Source organism: Mobula birostris, chromosome 10 (genome assembly GCF_030028105.1).
Source record: "Mobula birostris isolate sMobBir1 chromosome 10, sMobBir1.hap1, whole genome shotgun sequence".
Classification (NCBI taxonomy): domain Eukaryota; kingdom Metazoa; phylum Chordata; class Chondrichthyes; order Myliobatiformes; family Myliobatidae; genus Mobula; species Mobula birostris.
In genome coordinates, this window is record NC_092379.1 from 57945002 (window position 1) to 57959725 (window position 14724).

The 14724-nt window shown below is 43.6% G+C and overlaps 1 protein-coding gene across 3 annotated transcripts in view; it reads left to right on the plus strand.

Annotated features, from left to right (window-relative positions):
- LOC140204064 (probable G-protein coupled receptor 174) overlaps positions 1–14724 on the plus strand; it is a 316875-nt gene that overhangs the window by 108244 nt on the left and 193907 nt on the right. The gene's annotated exons all lie outside the window — the stretch shown is intronic.

Genomic DNA, 14724 nt, shown 5'->3' on the forward strand with positions numbered 1-14724 from the left:
CCCTAACTCAGATGCTGTGTTACAAGTCTCAGATACTGCGTTTACCAGTCTCAGCTGCTTTGTTTACCACACTCAGCTGCTTTGTTTAACAGTCTCAGATGCTGCGATTACCAGACTCAGATGCTGCGTTTACCAGTCGCAGATGCTGCATTTACCCAACTCAGATGCTGTTTACCATTCTCAGCTGCTGTATTTTCCATTCTCAGCTGCTGCATTTACCAGAGTCAGATGCTGTGTTTACCAGTGTCAGATGCTGTGTTTACCCGACTCAGATGTTGTGTTTACAAGACTCAGATGCTGTGATTAACAGTCTCAGATGTAGTGTTTACCACTCTCAGTTGCTGTGTTTACCAGTCTCAGTTGCTGTGTTTACGTCTCAGATGCTGTGTTTACATCTCAGATGCTGTGTTTACCAGTCTCAGAAGCTGTGTTCACAAGTCTCAGATGCGGTGTTTACCCGACTCCGATGTTGTGTTTACCCGACTCAGATGCTGTGTTTACAAGACTCAAATGCTGTGATTACCAGTCTCAGATGCTGTGTTTCCCTGACTCAGATGCTGTGTTTACCAGTCTCAGTTGCTGTGTTTATGTCTCAGATGCTGTGTTTACATCTCAGATGCTGTGTTCACCAGACCCAGATGCTGTGTTTACAAGTCTCAGAAGCTGTGTTTACAAGTCTCAGATGCAGTGTTTACCCGACTCCGATGTTGTGTTTACCCGACTCAGATGCTGTGTTTACAAGACTCAAATGCTGTGATTACTAGTCTCAGATGCTGTGTTTACAAGTCTCAGATGTAGTGTTTACCAATCTCAGGTAGTGTGTTTAACAGACTCAGATGCTGTGTTTACAAGTCTCAGATGCTTTGTTTACCAATCTCAGGTAGTGTGTTTAACAGACTCAGATGCTGTGTTTATAGGTCTTAGATGCTTTTTTTTACTAGACTCAGATGCTGTGTTTACAAGTCTCTGATGCTGTGATTACAAGTCTCAGATACTGTGCTTACCAGTCTCAGATGCTGTGTTTCCCTGACTCAGATGCTGTGTTTACAAATCTCAGATGTAGTGTTTACCAGTCTCAGGTGCTGTGTATACCACTCACAGATGCTGTGTTTACGTCTCAGATGCAGTTTTCACCAGTCTCAGATATTGCGTTTACCAGTCTCAGTTTCTGTGTTTACCACTCTCAGATGCTGTGTTTACATCTGAGATACTGTGTTTAACAGTCTCAGGTGCTGTGTTTAACAGAGTCAGATGCTGCGTTTCCCTGTCTCAGATGCTGGGTTTCCCTGTATCAGATGCTGTATTTACATGTCTCAGTTCCTGTGTTTGCCAGTCTCATATGCTTTGTTTACCAGTCTCAGATCCTGCGTTTACAAGTCACAGATGCTGTATTTACAAGTCTCAGATGCTCTGTTCACCAGTCTCAGATGCTGTGTTTAACAGACTCAGATGCTGTGTTTACCAGTCTCAGATGCTTTGTTTACCAGTCTCAGATGCTGTGTTTAACAGACTCAGATGCTGTGTTTACCAGTCTCAGATGCTTTGTTTACCAATCTCAGATGCTGTGTTTACCAGTCTCAGCTGCTGTGTTTACCAGTCTCAGATGCTTTGTTTACTAATCTCAGATGCTGTGTTTAACAGACTCAGATGCTGTGTTTACCAGTCTCAGTTCCGTGTTTACCAGTGTCAGATGCTGTGTTTACAAATGTCAGTATGCTGTGTTTACAAGTGTCAGATGCTGTGTTTCCCAGTCTCTGATGCTGTGTTTCCCAGTTTCAGAAGCTGTGTTTCCTAGTCTCAGAAGCTGTTTTTCCCAGTCTCATATGCTGCGTTTCCAGGCTCAGAGTCTGCGTTTACCAGTGTCCGAAGCTGCGTTTACAAGTCTCGGATGCTGTGTTTCCCAGTGTCAGATGCATTGTTTCACAGTCTCAGATGCTGTGCTTACCCGACTCAGATGCTGTGTTTACATGTCTCAGATGTAGTGTTTACCAGTCTCAGTTCCCGTGTTTACCAGTCTCAGATGCTGTGGTTACAAGTGTCAGATGCTGTGTTTACCAGTCTCAGATGTTGTGCTTAGCAGTCTCAGATGTTGTGTTTACCAGTCCCAGATGCTGTGTTTACCAGTCCCAGATGCTGTGTTTACCAATCTCAGATGCTGTGTTTACGTCTCAGATGCTGTGTTTACCAGTCTCAAATGCTGTGTTTAACAGACTCAGATGCTGTGTTTCCCAGTCTCAGAAGCTGTGTTTCCCAGTCTCAGAAGCTGTGTTTCCCAGTCTCACATGCTGCGTTTCCAGGACTGAGATTCTGCATTTACCAGTGTCAGATGCTGCATTTACAAGTCTCGGATGCTGTGTTTCTCAGTCTCAGATGCATTGTTTCACAGTCTCAGATGCTGAGCTTAACCGGCTCAGATGCTGTGTTTACATGTCTCAGATGTAGTGTTTACGAGTCTCAGTTTCAGTGTTTACCACTCTCAGATGCTGTGTTTACGTCCGAGTTGTTGTGTTTACCAGTCTCAGATGCTGTGTTTAACAGACTCAGATGCTGTGTTTACCAGTCTCAGATACTGTGTTTACCAATCTCACATGCTGTGTTTAACAGACTCAGATGCTGTGTTTACAGGTCTCATTTGCTTTGTTTACTAGACCCAGATGCTGTGTTTGCCAGTGTCAGATGCTGTGTTTACAAGTCTCAGATGCTGTGATTATCAGTCTGTGATGCTGTGTTTGCAAGTCTCTGATGCTGTGTTTACCAGTCTCAGATGCTATGTTTACAAGTCACAGATCCTGTGTTTACAAGTTTCAGATGCTGTACTTACAAGTCTCAGATGTTGTGTTTTCCAGTCTAAGATGCTGTTTTTACCAGTCTCAGTTCCCGTGTTTACCAGTCTCAGATGCTGTGGTTACAAGTGTCAGATGCTGTGTTTACCAGTCTCAGATGTTGTGCTTAGCAGTCTCAGGTGTTGTGTTTACCAGTCCCAGATGCTGTGTTTACCAGTCCCAGATGCTGTGTTTACCAATCTCAGATGCTGTGTTTACGTGTCAGATGCTGTCTTTCCCAAATCAGATGCTGTGTTTACAAGTCTCAGAAGCTGTGTTTACAAGTCTCAAATGCTGTGTTTCCCAGTCTCAGATGCTTTGTTTCACAGTCTCAGATGCTGTGTTTACCTGACTCAGATGCTGTGTTTACAAGTCTCAGATGCTGTGTTTACGTCACAGATGCTGTGTTTACTAGTCTCAGATGCTGTGTTTACCAATCTCAGATGCTGTGTTTAACAGACTCAGATGCTGTGTTTCCCAGTCTCAGAAGCTGTGTTTCCAAGTCTCAGAAGCTGTGTTTCCCAGTTTCACATGCTGCGTTTCCAGGACTCAGATTCTTCATTTACCAGTGTCAGATGCTGCATTTACAAGTCTTGGATGCTGTGTTTCCCAGTCTCAGATGCATTGTTTCACAGTCTCAGATGCTAAGTTTAACCAACTCAGATGCTGTGTTCACATGTCTCAGATGTAGTGTTTACGAGTCTCAGTTTCTGTGTTTACCACTCTCAGATGCTGTGTTTACGTCCGAGTTGTTGTGTTTACCAGTCTCAGATGCTGTGTTTAACAGAATTAGATGCTGTGTTTACCAGTCTCAGATACTGTGTTTACCAATCTCACATGCTGTGTTTACCAGTCTCAGATACTGTGTTTACCAATCTCACATGCTGTGTTTAACAGACTCAGATGCTGTGTTTACAGCTCTCATTTGCTTTGTTTACTAGACCCAGATGCTGTGTTTACAAGTCTCAGATGCTGTGATTATCAGTCTGTGATGGTGTGTTTGCAAGTCTCTGATGCTGTGCTTACCAGCCTCAGATGCTGTATTTACCAGTCTCAGTTCCCGTGTTTACCAGTCTCAGGTGCTGTGGTTACAAATGTCAGATGCTGTGTTTACCAAACTCAGATGCTGTGTTTACGTGTCAGATGCTGTCTTTCCCAGATAAGATGCTGTGTTTACAAGTCTCAGAAGCTGTGTTTCCCAGTCTCAGATACTTTGTTTCACAGTCTCAGATACTGTGTTTACCGGACTCAGATGCTGTGTTTACAAGTCTCAGATGTAGTGTTTAACAGTCTCAGTTTCTGTGAATACCAGTCTCAGATGCTGTGTTTACATCTCAGATGCTGTGTTTACCAGTCTCAGATGCTGTATTTAACAGACTCAGATGCTCTGTTCACCAGTCTCAGATGCTGTGTTTACCAGTCTCCGTTCCTGTGTTTAAAAGTCTCAGATGCATTGTTTCACAGTCTCAGATGCTGTGTTTCACAGTCTCAGATGCTGTGCTTACACGATTCAGATGCTGTGTTTACATGTCTCAGATGCTGTATTTAACAGACTCAGATGCTCTGTTCACCAGTCTCAGATGCTGTTTTTACCACTCTCCGATGCTGTGTTTACGTCTCAGATGCTGTGTTTACCAGTCTCAGGTGTTGTGTTTAACAGACTCAGATGCTGTGTTTCCCTGTATCAGATGCTGTGTTTACATGTCTCAGTTCCTGCTTTTGCCAGTCTCATATGCTTTGTTTACCAGTCTCAGATCCTGCGTTTACAAGTCACAGATGCTGTATTTACAAGTCTCAGATGCTGTGTTTTCCAGTCTCAGATGCTGTGTTTAACAGACTCAGATGCTTTGTTTACCAGTCTCAGATGCTGTGTTTAACAGACTCAGATGCTGTGTTTAACAGTCTCAGTTCCGTGTTTACCAGTGACAGATGCTGTGTTTCCCAGTCTCTGATGCTGTGTTTCCCAGTCTCAGAAGCTGTGATTCCCAGTCTCAGAAGCTGTGTTTCCCAGTCTCATATGCTGCGTTTCCAGGCTCAGAGTCTGCGTTTACCAGTGTCAGAAGCTGCGTTTACAAGTCTCGGAATCTGTGTTTCCCAGTCTCAGATGCATTGTTTCACAGTCTCAGATGCTGTGCTTACCCGACTCAGATGCTGTGTTTACATGTCTCAGATGTAGTGTTTACCAGTCTCAGATGCTGTGGTTACAAGTGTCAGATGCTGTGTTTACCAGTCTCAGATGTTGTGCTTAGCAGTCTCAGATGTTGTGTTTACCAGTCCCAGATGCTGTGTTTACCAGTCCCAGATGCTGTGTTTACCAATCTCAGATGCTGTGTTTACGTCTCAGATGCTGTGTTTACCAGTCTCAAATGCTGTGTTTAACAGACTCAGATGCTGTGTTTCCCAGTCTCAGAAGCTGTGTTTCCCAGTCTCAGATACTTTGTTTCACAGTCTCAGATGCTGTGTTTGCCGGACTCAGATGCTGTGTTTACAAGTCTCAGATGTAGTGTTTAACAGTCTCAGTTTCTGTGAATACCAGTCTCAGATGCTGTGTTTACATCACAGATACTGTATTTAACAGACTCAGATGCTCTGTTCACCAGTCTCAGATGCTGTGTTTACCAGTCTCAGATGCTGTGTTTACCAATCTCAGAAGACGTGTTTTACAGACTCAGATGCTGTGTTTGCAAGTCTCAGATGCTGTGTTTACCAGTCTCAGATGCTGTGTTTACCAGTGTCAGATGCCGCGTTTACAAGTGTCAGTATGCTGTGTTTACAGGTGTCAGAAGCTGTGTTTCCCAGTCTCATATGTTGCGTTTCCCAGTCTCCGATGCTTTGTTTCCCAGTCTCAGATGCTGTGTTTCCCAGTCTCAGATGCTGTGTTTTCCTGTCTCAGATGCTGTGTTTACAAATATCAGATGCTGTGTTTACAAATATCAGATACTGTGTTTACATGTCTCAGTTCCTGTGTTTACCAGTCTCAGGTGCTTTGTTTACCAGTCTCAGATCCTGTGTTTACAAGTCTCTGATCCTGTGTTTACAATTTCAGATGCGGTATTTTCAAGTCTCAGATGCTGTGTTTACCAGTCTCAGATGCTGTTTTTACCAGTCTCCGTTCCTGTGTTTAAAAGTCTCAGATGCATTGTTTCACAGTCTCAGATGCTGTGTTTCACTGTCTCAGATGCTGTGCTTACACGATTCAGATTCTGTGTTTACATGTCTCAGATGTAGTGTTTACCAGTCTCAGTTTCTGTGTTTACCACTCTCCGATGCTGTGTTTACGTCTGAGATGCTGTGTTTACCAGTCTCAGGTGTTGTGTTTAACAGACTCAGATACTGTGTTTCCCTGTATCAGATGCTGTGTTTACATGTCTCAGTTCCTGCTTTTGCCCGTCTCATATGCTTTGTTTACCAGTCTCAGATCCTGCGTTTACAAGTCACAGATGCTGTATTTACAAGTCTCAGATGCTGTGTTTAACAGACTGAGATGCTCTGTTCACCAGTCTCAGATACTGTGTTTACCAGTGTCAGATGCTGTGTTTACCAATCTCAGATGCTGTGTTTTACAGACTCAGATGCTGTGTTTCCCAGTCTCAGTTCCGTGTTTACCAGTGTCAGATGCTGTGTTTACAAGTGTCAGTATGCTGTGTTTACAAGTGTCAGATGCTGTGTTTCCCAGTCTCTGATGCTGTGTTTCCCTGTCTCAGAAGCTGTGTTTCCCAGTCTCAGAAGCTGTGTTTCCCAGTCTCATATGCTGCGTTTCCAGGCTCAGAGTCTGCGTTTACCAGTGTCAGAAGCTGCGTTTACAAGTCTCGGATGCTGTGTTTCTCAGTCTCAGATGCATTGCTTCACAGTCTCAGATGCTGAGCTTACCTGACTCAGATGCTGTGTTTACATGCCTCAGATGTAGTGTTTACCAGTCTCAGTTCCCGTGTTTACCACTCTCAGATGCTGTGTTTACATGTCTCAGTTCCTGTGTTTACCAGTCTCAGATGCTTTGTTTACCAGTCTTAGATCCTGTGTTTACAAGTCTCTGATCCTGTGTTTACATTTCAGATGCGGTATTTTCAAGTCTCAGATGCTGTGTTTATCAGTCTCTGATGCTGTTTTTACCAGTCTCAGTTCCTGTGTTTAAAAGTCTCAGATGCTGTGGTTACGTGTCAGATGCTGTCTTTCCCAGATCAAATCTTGTGTTTCCCAGACTCAGATTCTGCATTTACCAGTGTCAGATGCTGCATTTACAAGTCTCGGATGCTGTGTTTCCCAGTCTCAGATGCATTGTTTCACAGTCTCAGATGCATTGTTTCACAGTCTCAGGTGCTGAGCTTACACGATTCAGATGCTGTGTTTACATGTCTCAGATGTAGTGTTTAGGAGTCTCAGTTTCTGTGTTTACCACTCTCCGATGCTGTGTTTACGTCTCAGATGCTGTGTTTACCAGTCTCAGGTGTTGTGTTTAACAGACTCAGATGCTGTGTTTCCCTGTATCAGATGCTGTGTTTACCAGTCTCAGGTGTTGTGTTTAACAGACTCAGATACTGTGTTTCCCTGTATCAGATGCTGTGTTTACATGTCTCAGTTCCTGCGTTTGCCAGTCTCATATGCTTTGTTTACCAGTCTCAGATCCTGCGTTTACAAGTCACAGATCCTCTGTTTACAAGTCCAGATGCTGTATTTACAAGTCTCAGATGCTGTGTTTTCCAGTCTCAGATGCTGTGTTTAACAGGCTCAGATGCTGTGTTTACCAGTCTCAGTTCCGTGTTTACCAGTGTCAGATGCTGTGTTTACAAGTGTCAGTATGCTGTGTTTACAAGTTTCAGATGCTGTGTTTCCCAGTCTCAGATACTTTGTTTCACAGTCTCATATGCTGTGTTTACCCGACTCAGATGCTGTGTTTACAAGTCTCAGATGTAGTGCTTAACAGTCTCAGTTTCTGTAAATACCAGTCTCAGATGCTGTGCTTATATCTCAGATGCTGTGTTTACCAGTCTCAGATGCTGTGTTTACCAGTCTCAGATGCTGTGTTTAACAGACTCAGATGCTCTGTTCACCAGTCTCAGATGCTGTGTTTACCAGTCTCAGATGCTGTGTTTACCAATCTCAGATGATGTGATTTACAGACTCAGATGCTGTGTTTGCAATTCTCAGATGCTTTGTTTACTAGACCCAGATGCTGTGTTTGCAAGTCTCAGATGCTGTGTTTACGTCTCAGATGCTGTGTTTACCAGTCTCAGATGCTGTGTTTACCAATCTCAGTTCCCGTGTTTACCAGTGTCAGATGCCGCGTTTACAAGTGTCAGTATGCTGTGTTTACAAGTGTTAGATGCTGTGTTTCCCAGTCTCAGAAGCTGTGTTTCCCAGTCTCATATGTTGCGTTTCCCAGTCTCCGATGCTGTGTTTTCCTGTCTCAGATGCTGTGTTTACAAATATCAGATGCTGTGTTTACATGTCTCAGTTCCTGTGTTTACCAGTCTCAGATACTTTGTTTACCAGTCTCAGATCCTGTGTTTACAAGTCTCTGATCCTGTGTTTACAATTTCAGATGCGGTATTTTCAAGTCTCAGATGCTGTGTTTATCAGTCTCTGATGCTGTTTTTACCAGTCTCCGTTCCTGTGTTTAAAAGTCTCAGATGCTGTGGTTACGTATCAGATGCTGTGTTTACCAGATCAAATCCTGTGTTTCCCAGACTCAGATTCTGCACTTACCAGTGTCAGATGCTGCATTTACAAGTCTCGGATGCTGTGTTTCCCAGTCTAAGATGCATTGTTTCACAGTCTCAGATGCTGTGCTTACACGATTCAGATGCTGTGTTTACATGTCTCAGATGTAGTGTTTAGGAGTCTCAGTTTCTGTGTTTACCACTCTCCGATGCTGTGTTTACGTCTCAGATGCTGTGTTTACCAGTCTCAGGTGTTGTGTTTAACAGACTCAGATGCTGTGTTTCCCTGTATCAGATGCTGTGTTTACATGTCTCAGTTCCTGCGTTTGCCAGTCTCATATGCTTTGTTTACCAGTCTCAGATCCTGCGTTTACAAGTCACAGATCCTCTGTTTACAAGTCTCAGATGCTGTATTTACAAGTCTCAGATGCTGTGTTTTCCAGTCTCAGATGCTGTGTTTAACAGACTCAGATGCTCTGTTCACCAGTCTCAGTTCCGTGTTTACCAGTGTCAGATGCTGTGTTAACAAGTGTCAGATGCTGTGTTTCCCAGTCTCTGATGCTGTGTTTACCAAACTCAGATGCTGTGTTTACGTGTCAGATGCTGTCTTTCCCAGAGCAGATGCTGTGTTTAAAAGTCTCAGAGGCTGTGTTTCCCAGACTCAGATGCTGCATTTACTAGCTTCAGATGCTGCGTTTGCAAGTCTCGGAAGCTGTGCTTCCCAGTCCCAGATGCTGTGTTTACAACTCTCAGATGTAGTGTTTACCAGTTTGAGTTTCTGTGAATACCACTCTCAGATGCTGTGTTTATGTCTCAGATGCTGTGTTTTCCAGTCTCAGATGCTGTGTTTAACAGGCTCAGATGCTGTGTTTACCAGTCTCAGTTCCGTGTTTACCAGTGTCAGATGCTGTGTTTACAAGTGTCAGTATGCTGTGTTTACAAGTTTCAGATGCTGTGTTTCCCAGTCTCAGATACTTTGTTTCACAGTCTCAGATGCTGTGTTTACCCGACTCAGATGCCGTGTTTACAAGTCTCAGATGTAGTGTTTAACAGTCTCAGTTTCTGTGAATACCAGTCTCAGATGCTGTGCTTATATCTCAGATGCTGTGTTTACCAGTCTCAGATGCTGTGTTTACCAGTCTCAGATGCTGTGTTTAACAGACTCAGATGCTCTGTTCACCAGTCTCAGATGCTGTGTTTACGTCTCAGATGCTGTGTTTACCAATCTCAGATGATGTGATTTACAGACTCAGATGCTGTGTTTGCAATTCTCATATGCTTTGTTTACTAGACCCAGATGCTGTGTTTGCAAGTCTCAGATGCTGTGTTTACGTCTCAGATGCTGTGTTTACCAGTCTCAGATGCTGTGTTTACCAATCTCAGTTCCCGTGTTTACCAGTGTCAGATGCCGCGTTTACAAGTGTCAGTATGCTGTGTTTACAAGTGTCAGATGCTGTGTTTCCCAGTCTCAGAAGCTGTGTTTCCCAGTCTCATATGTTGCGTTTCCCAGTCTCCGATGCTGTGTTTTCCTGTCTCAGATGCTGTGTTTACAAATATCAGATGCTGTGTTTACATGTCTCAGTTCCTGTGTTTACCAGTCTCAGATACTTTGTTTACCAGTCTCAGATCCTGTGTTTACAAGTCTCTGATCCTGTGTTTACATTTCAGATGTGGTATTTTCAAGTCTCAGATGCTGTGTTTATCAGTCTCTGATGCTGTTTTTACCAGTCTCCGTTCCTGTGTTTAAAAGTCTCAGATGCTGTGGTTACGTATCAGATGCTGTGTTTACCAGATCAAATCCTGTGTTTCCCAGACTCAGATTCTGCACTTACCAGTGTCAGATGCTGCATTTACAAGTCTCGGATGCTGTGTTTCCCAGTCTAAGATGCATTGTTTCACAGTCTCAGATGCTGTGCTTACACGATTCAGATGCTGTGTTTACATGTCTCAGATGTAGTGTTTAGGAGTCTCAGTTTCTGTGTTTACCACTCTCCGATGCTGTGTTTACGTCTCAGATGCTGTGTTTACCAGTGTCAGATGCTGTGTTAACAAGTGTCAGATGCTGTGTTTCCCAGTCTCTGATGCTGTGTTTACCAAACTCAGATGCTGTGTTTACGTGTCAGATGCTGTCTTTCCCAGAGCAGATGCTGTGTTTAAAAGTCTCAGAGGCTGTGTTTCCCAGACTCAGATGCTGCATTTACTAGCTTCAGATGCTGTGTTTGCAAGTCTCGGAAGCTGTGCTTCCCAGTCTCAGATGCTGTGTTTACAACTCTCAGATGTAGTGTTTACCAGTTTGAGTTTCTGTGAATACCACTCTCAGATGCTGTGTTTATGTCTCAGATGCTGTGTTTTCCAGTCTCAGATGCTGTGTTTAACAGGCTCAGATGCTGTGTTTACCAGTCTCAGTTCCGTGTTTACCAGTGTCAGATGCTGTGTTTACAAGTGTCAGTATGCTGTGTTTACAAGTTTCAGATGCTGTGTTTCCCAGTCTCAGATACTTTGTTTCACAGTCTCAGATGCTGTGTTTACCCGACTCAGATGCTGTGTTTACAAGTCTCAGATGTAGTGTTTAACAGTCTCAGTTTCTGTGAATACCAGTCTCAGATGCTGTGCTTATATCTCAGATGCTGTGTTTACCAGTCTCAGATGCTGTGTTTACCAGTCTCAGATGCTGTGTTTAACAGACTCAGATGCTCTGTTCACCAGTCTCAGATGCTGTGTTTACCAGTCTCAGATGCTGTGTTTACCAATCTCAGATGATGTGATTTACAGACTCAGATGCTGTGTTTGCAATTCTCAGATGCTTTGTTTACTAGACCCAGATGCTGTGTTTGCAAGTCTCAGATGCTGTGTTTACGTCTCAGATGCTGTGTTTACCAGTCTCAGATGCTGTGTTTACCAATCTCAGTTCCCGTGTTTACCAGTGTCAGATGCCGCGTTTACAAGTGTCAGTATGCTGTGTTTACAAGTGTCAGATGCTGTGTTTCCCAGTCTCAGAAGCTGTGTTTTCCTGTCTCAGATGCTGTGTTTACAAATATCAGATGCTGTGTTTACATGTCTCAGTTCCTGTGTTTACCAGTCTCAGATGCTTTGTTTACCAGTCTCAGATCCTGTGTTTACAAGTCTCTGATCCTGTGTTTACATTTCAGATGTGGTATTTTCAAGTCTCAGATGCTGTGTTTATCAGTCTCTGATGCTGTTTTTACCAGTCTCCGTTCCTGTGTTTAAAAGTCTCAGATGCTGTGGTTACGTATCAGATGCTGTGTTTACCAGATCAAATCCTGTGTTTCCCAGACTCAGATTCTGCACTTACCAGTGTCAGATGCTGCATTTACAAGTCTCGGATGCTGTGTTTCCCAGTCTAAGATGCATTGTTTCACAGTCTCAGATGCTGTGCTTACACGATTCAGATGCTGTGTTTACTTGTCTCAGATGTAGTGTTTAGGAGTCTCAGTTTCTGTGTTTACCACTCTCCGATGCTGTGTTTACGTCTCAGATGCTGTGTTTACCAGTCTCAGGTGTTGTGTTTAACAGACTCAGATGCTGTGTTTCCCTGTATCAGATGCTGTGTTTACATGTCTCAGTTCCTGCGTTTGCCAGTCTCATATGCTTTGTTTACCAGTCTCAGATCCTGCGTTTACAAGTCACAGATCCTCTGTTTACAAGTCTCAGATGCTGTATTTACAAGTCTCAGATGCTGTTTTCTCCAGTCTCAGATGCTGTGTTTAACAGACTCAGATGCTCTGTTCACCAGTCTCAGTTCCGTGTTTACCAGTGTCAGATGCTGTGTTAACAAGTGTCAGATGCTGTGTTTCCCAGTCTCTGATGCTGTGTTTACCAAACTCAGATGCTGTGTTTAAAAGTCTCAGAGGCTGTGTTTCCCAGACTCAGATGCTGCATTTACCAGCTTCAGATGCTGCGTTTGCAAGTCTCGGAAGCTGTGCTTCCCAGTCTCAGATGCTGTGTTTACAACTCTCAGATGTAGTGTTTACCAGTTTGAGTTTCTGTGAATACCACTCTCAGATGCTGTGTTTATGTCTCAGATGCTGTGTTCACCAGTCTCAGATGCTGTGTTTACCAGTCTCAGTTCCCGTGTTTACCAGTCTCAGATGCTGTGTTACAAGTTTCAGATGCTGTGTTTACCAAACTCAGATGCTGTGTTTATGTCTCAGATGCTGTGTTTACCAGTCTCAGATGCTGTGTTTACCAGTCTGAAATGCTGTGTTTACCAGTCTCAGATGCTGTGTTATACAGACTCAGATGCTGTGTTTACCAGTCTCAGATGCTTTGTTTACCAGTCTCAGATCCTGTGTTTCGAAGTCTCTGATCCTGTGTTTTCAAGTTTCAGATGCTGTATTTTCAAGTCTCAGATGCTGTGTTTATCAGTCTCAGATGCTGTTTATACCAGTCTCCGTTCCTGTGTTTAAAAGTCTCAGATGCTGTGGTTACATGTCAGATGCTGTTTTTCCCAGATCAAATCCTGTGTTTACAAGTCTCGGATGCTGTGTTTCACAGTCTCAGATGCTGTGCTTACACGATTCAGATGCTGTGTTTACATGTCTCAGATGTAGTGTTTAGGAGTCTCAGTTTCTTTGTTTACCACTCTCCGATGCTGTGTTTACATCTCAGATGCTGTGTTTACCAGTCTCAGGTGTTGTGTTTAACAGACTCAGATGCTGTGTTTACAAATATCAGATGCTGCGTTTACATGTCTCATTTTTGCTTTTGCCAGTCTCATATGCTTTGTTTACCAGTCTCAGATCCTGCGTTTACAAGTCACAGATCCTGTGTTTACAAGTCTCAGATGCTGTGTTTTCCAGTCTCAGATGCTGTGTTTAACAGACTCAGATGCTCTGTTCACCAGTCTCAGATGCTATGTTTACCAATCTCAGATGCTGTGTTTAACAGACTCAGATGCTGTGTTTAACAGTCTCAGTTCCCGTGTTTACCAGTGTCAGATGCTGTGTTTACCAGTCTCAGATGCTGTGTTTAACAGACTCAGATGCTGTGTTTACGAGTCTCAGATGATGTGTTTACCAATCTCAGGTGCTGTGTTTAATAGACGCAGGTGCTGTGTTTAATAGACGCAGATGCTGTGTTTACAGGTCTCAGATGCTTTGTTTACTAGACCCAGATGCTGTGTTCGCAAGTCTCAGATGCTGTGTTTACAAGTTTCAGATGCTGTTTTTACCAGTCTCAGTTCCCCTGTTTACCAGTCTCAGCTGCTGTGGTTTCAAGTGTCAGATGCTGTGTTTACCAAACTCAGATGCTGTGTTTACGTGTCAGATACTGTCTTTCCCAGATCAGATGCTATGTTTACAAGTGTCAGAAGCTGTGTTTACAAGTCTCAGACACTGTTTCCCAGACTCAGACGCTGCATTTACCAGTGTCAGATGCTGCGTTTGCAAGTCTCGTAAGCTGTGCTTCCAAGTCTCAGATGCTGTGTTTACCCGACTCAGATGCTGTGTTTAGAAGTCTCAGATGATCTGTTTACTAATCTCAGATGCTGTGTTTATTAGACGCAGATGCTGTGTTTACAGGTCTCAGATGCTTTGTTTACTAGACCCAGATGCTGTGTTCGCAAGTCTCTGATGCTGTGTTTACCAGTCTCAGATGCTGTGTTTAGCAGTCTCAGTTCCCGTGTTTTCCAGTCTCAGATGCTGTGGTTACAAGTGTCAGATACTGTGTTTACCAAACTCAGATGCTGTGTTTACGTGTCAGATACTGTCTTTCCCAGATCAGATGCTGTGTTTACAAGTGTCAGAAGCTGTGTTTACAAGTCTCAGACGTTGTGTTTCCCAGACTCAGCTGTATTGTTTCACAGTCTCAGATGCTCTGCTTAACCGACTCAGATGCTGTGTTTACCAAACTCAGTTGCTGTGTTTACAGGTCTCATATGCTTTGTTTACTAGACCCATATGCTGTGTTTACAAGTCTCAGATGCTGTGTTTGCAAGTCTCTGATGCTGTGTTTACCAGTCTCAGATGCTGTGTTTACCAGTCTCAGTTCCCGTGTTTACCAGCCTCAGTTGCTGTGTTTACAGGTCTCAGATGCTGTGTTTACCAAACTCAGATGCTGTGTTCACGTGTCAGATGCTGTCTTCCCCACATCAGATGCTGTGTTTACAAGTCCCAGAAGCTGTGTTTACAAGTCTCAGACGCTGTGTTTCCCAGACTCAGATGCTGCATTTACCAGTGTCAAATGCTGCATTTGCAAGTCTCGGAGGCTGTGCTTCCAAGTCTCAG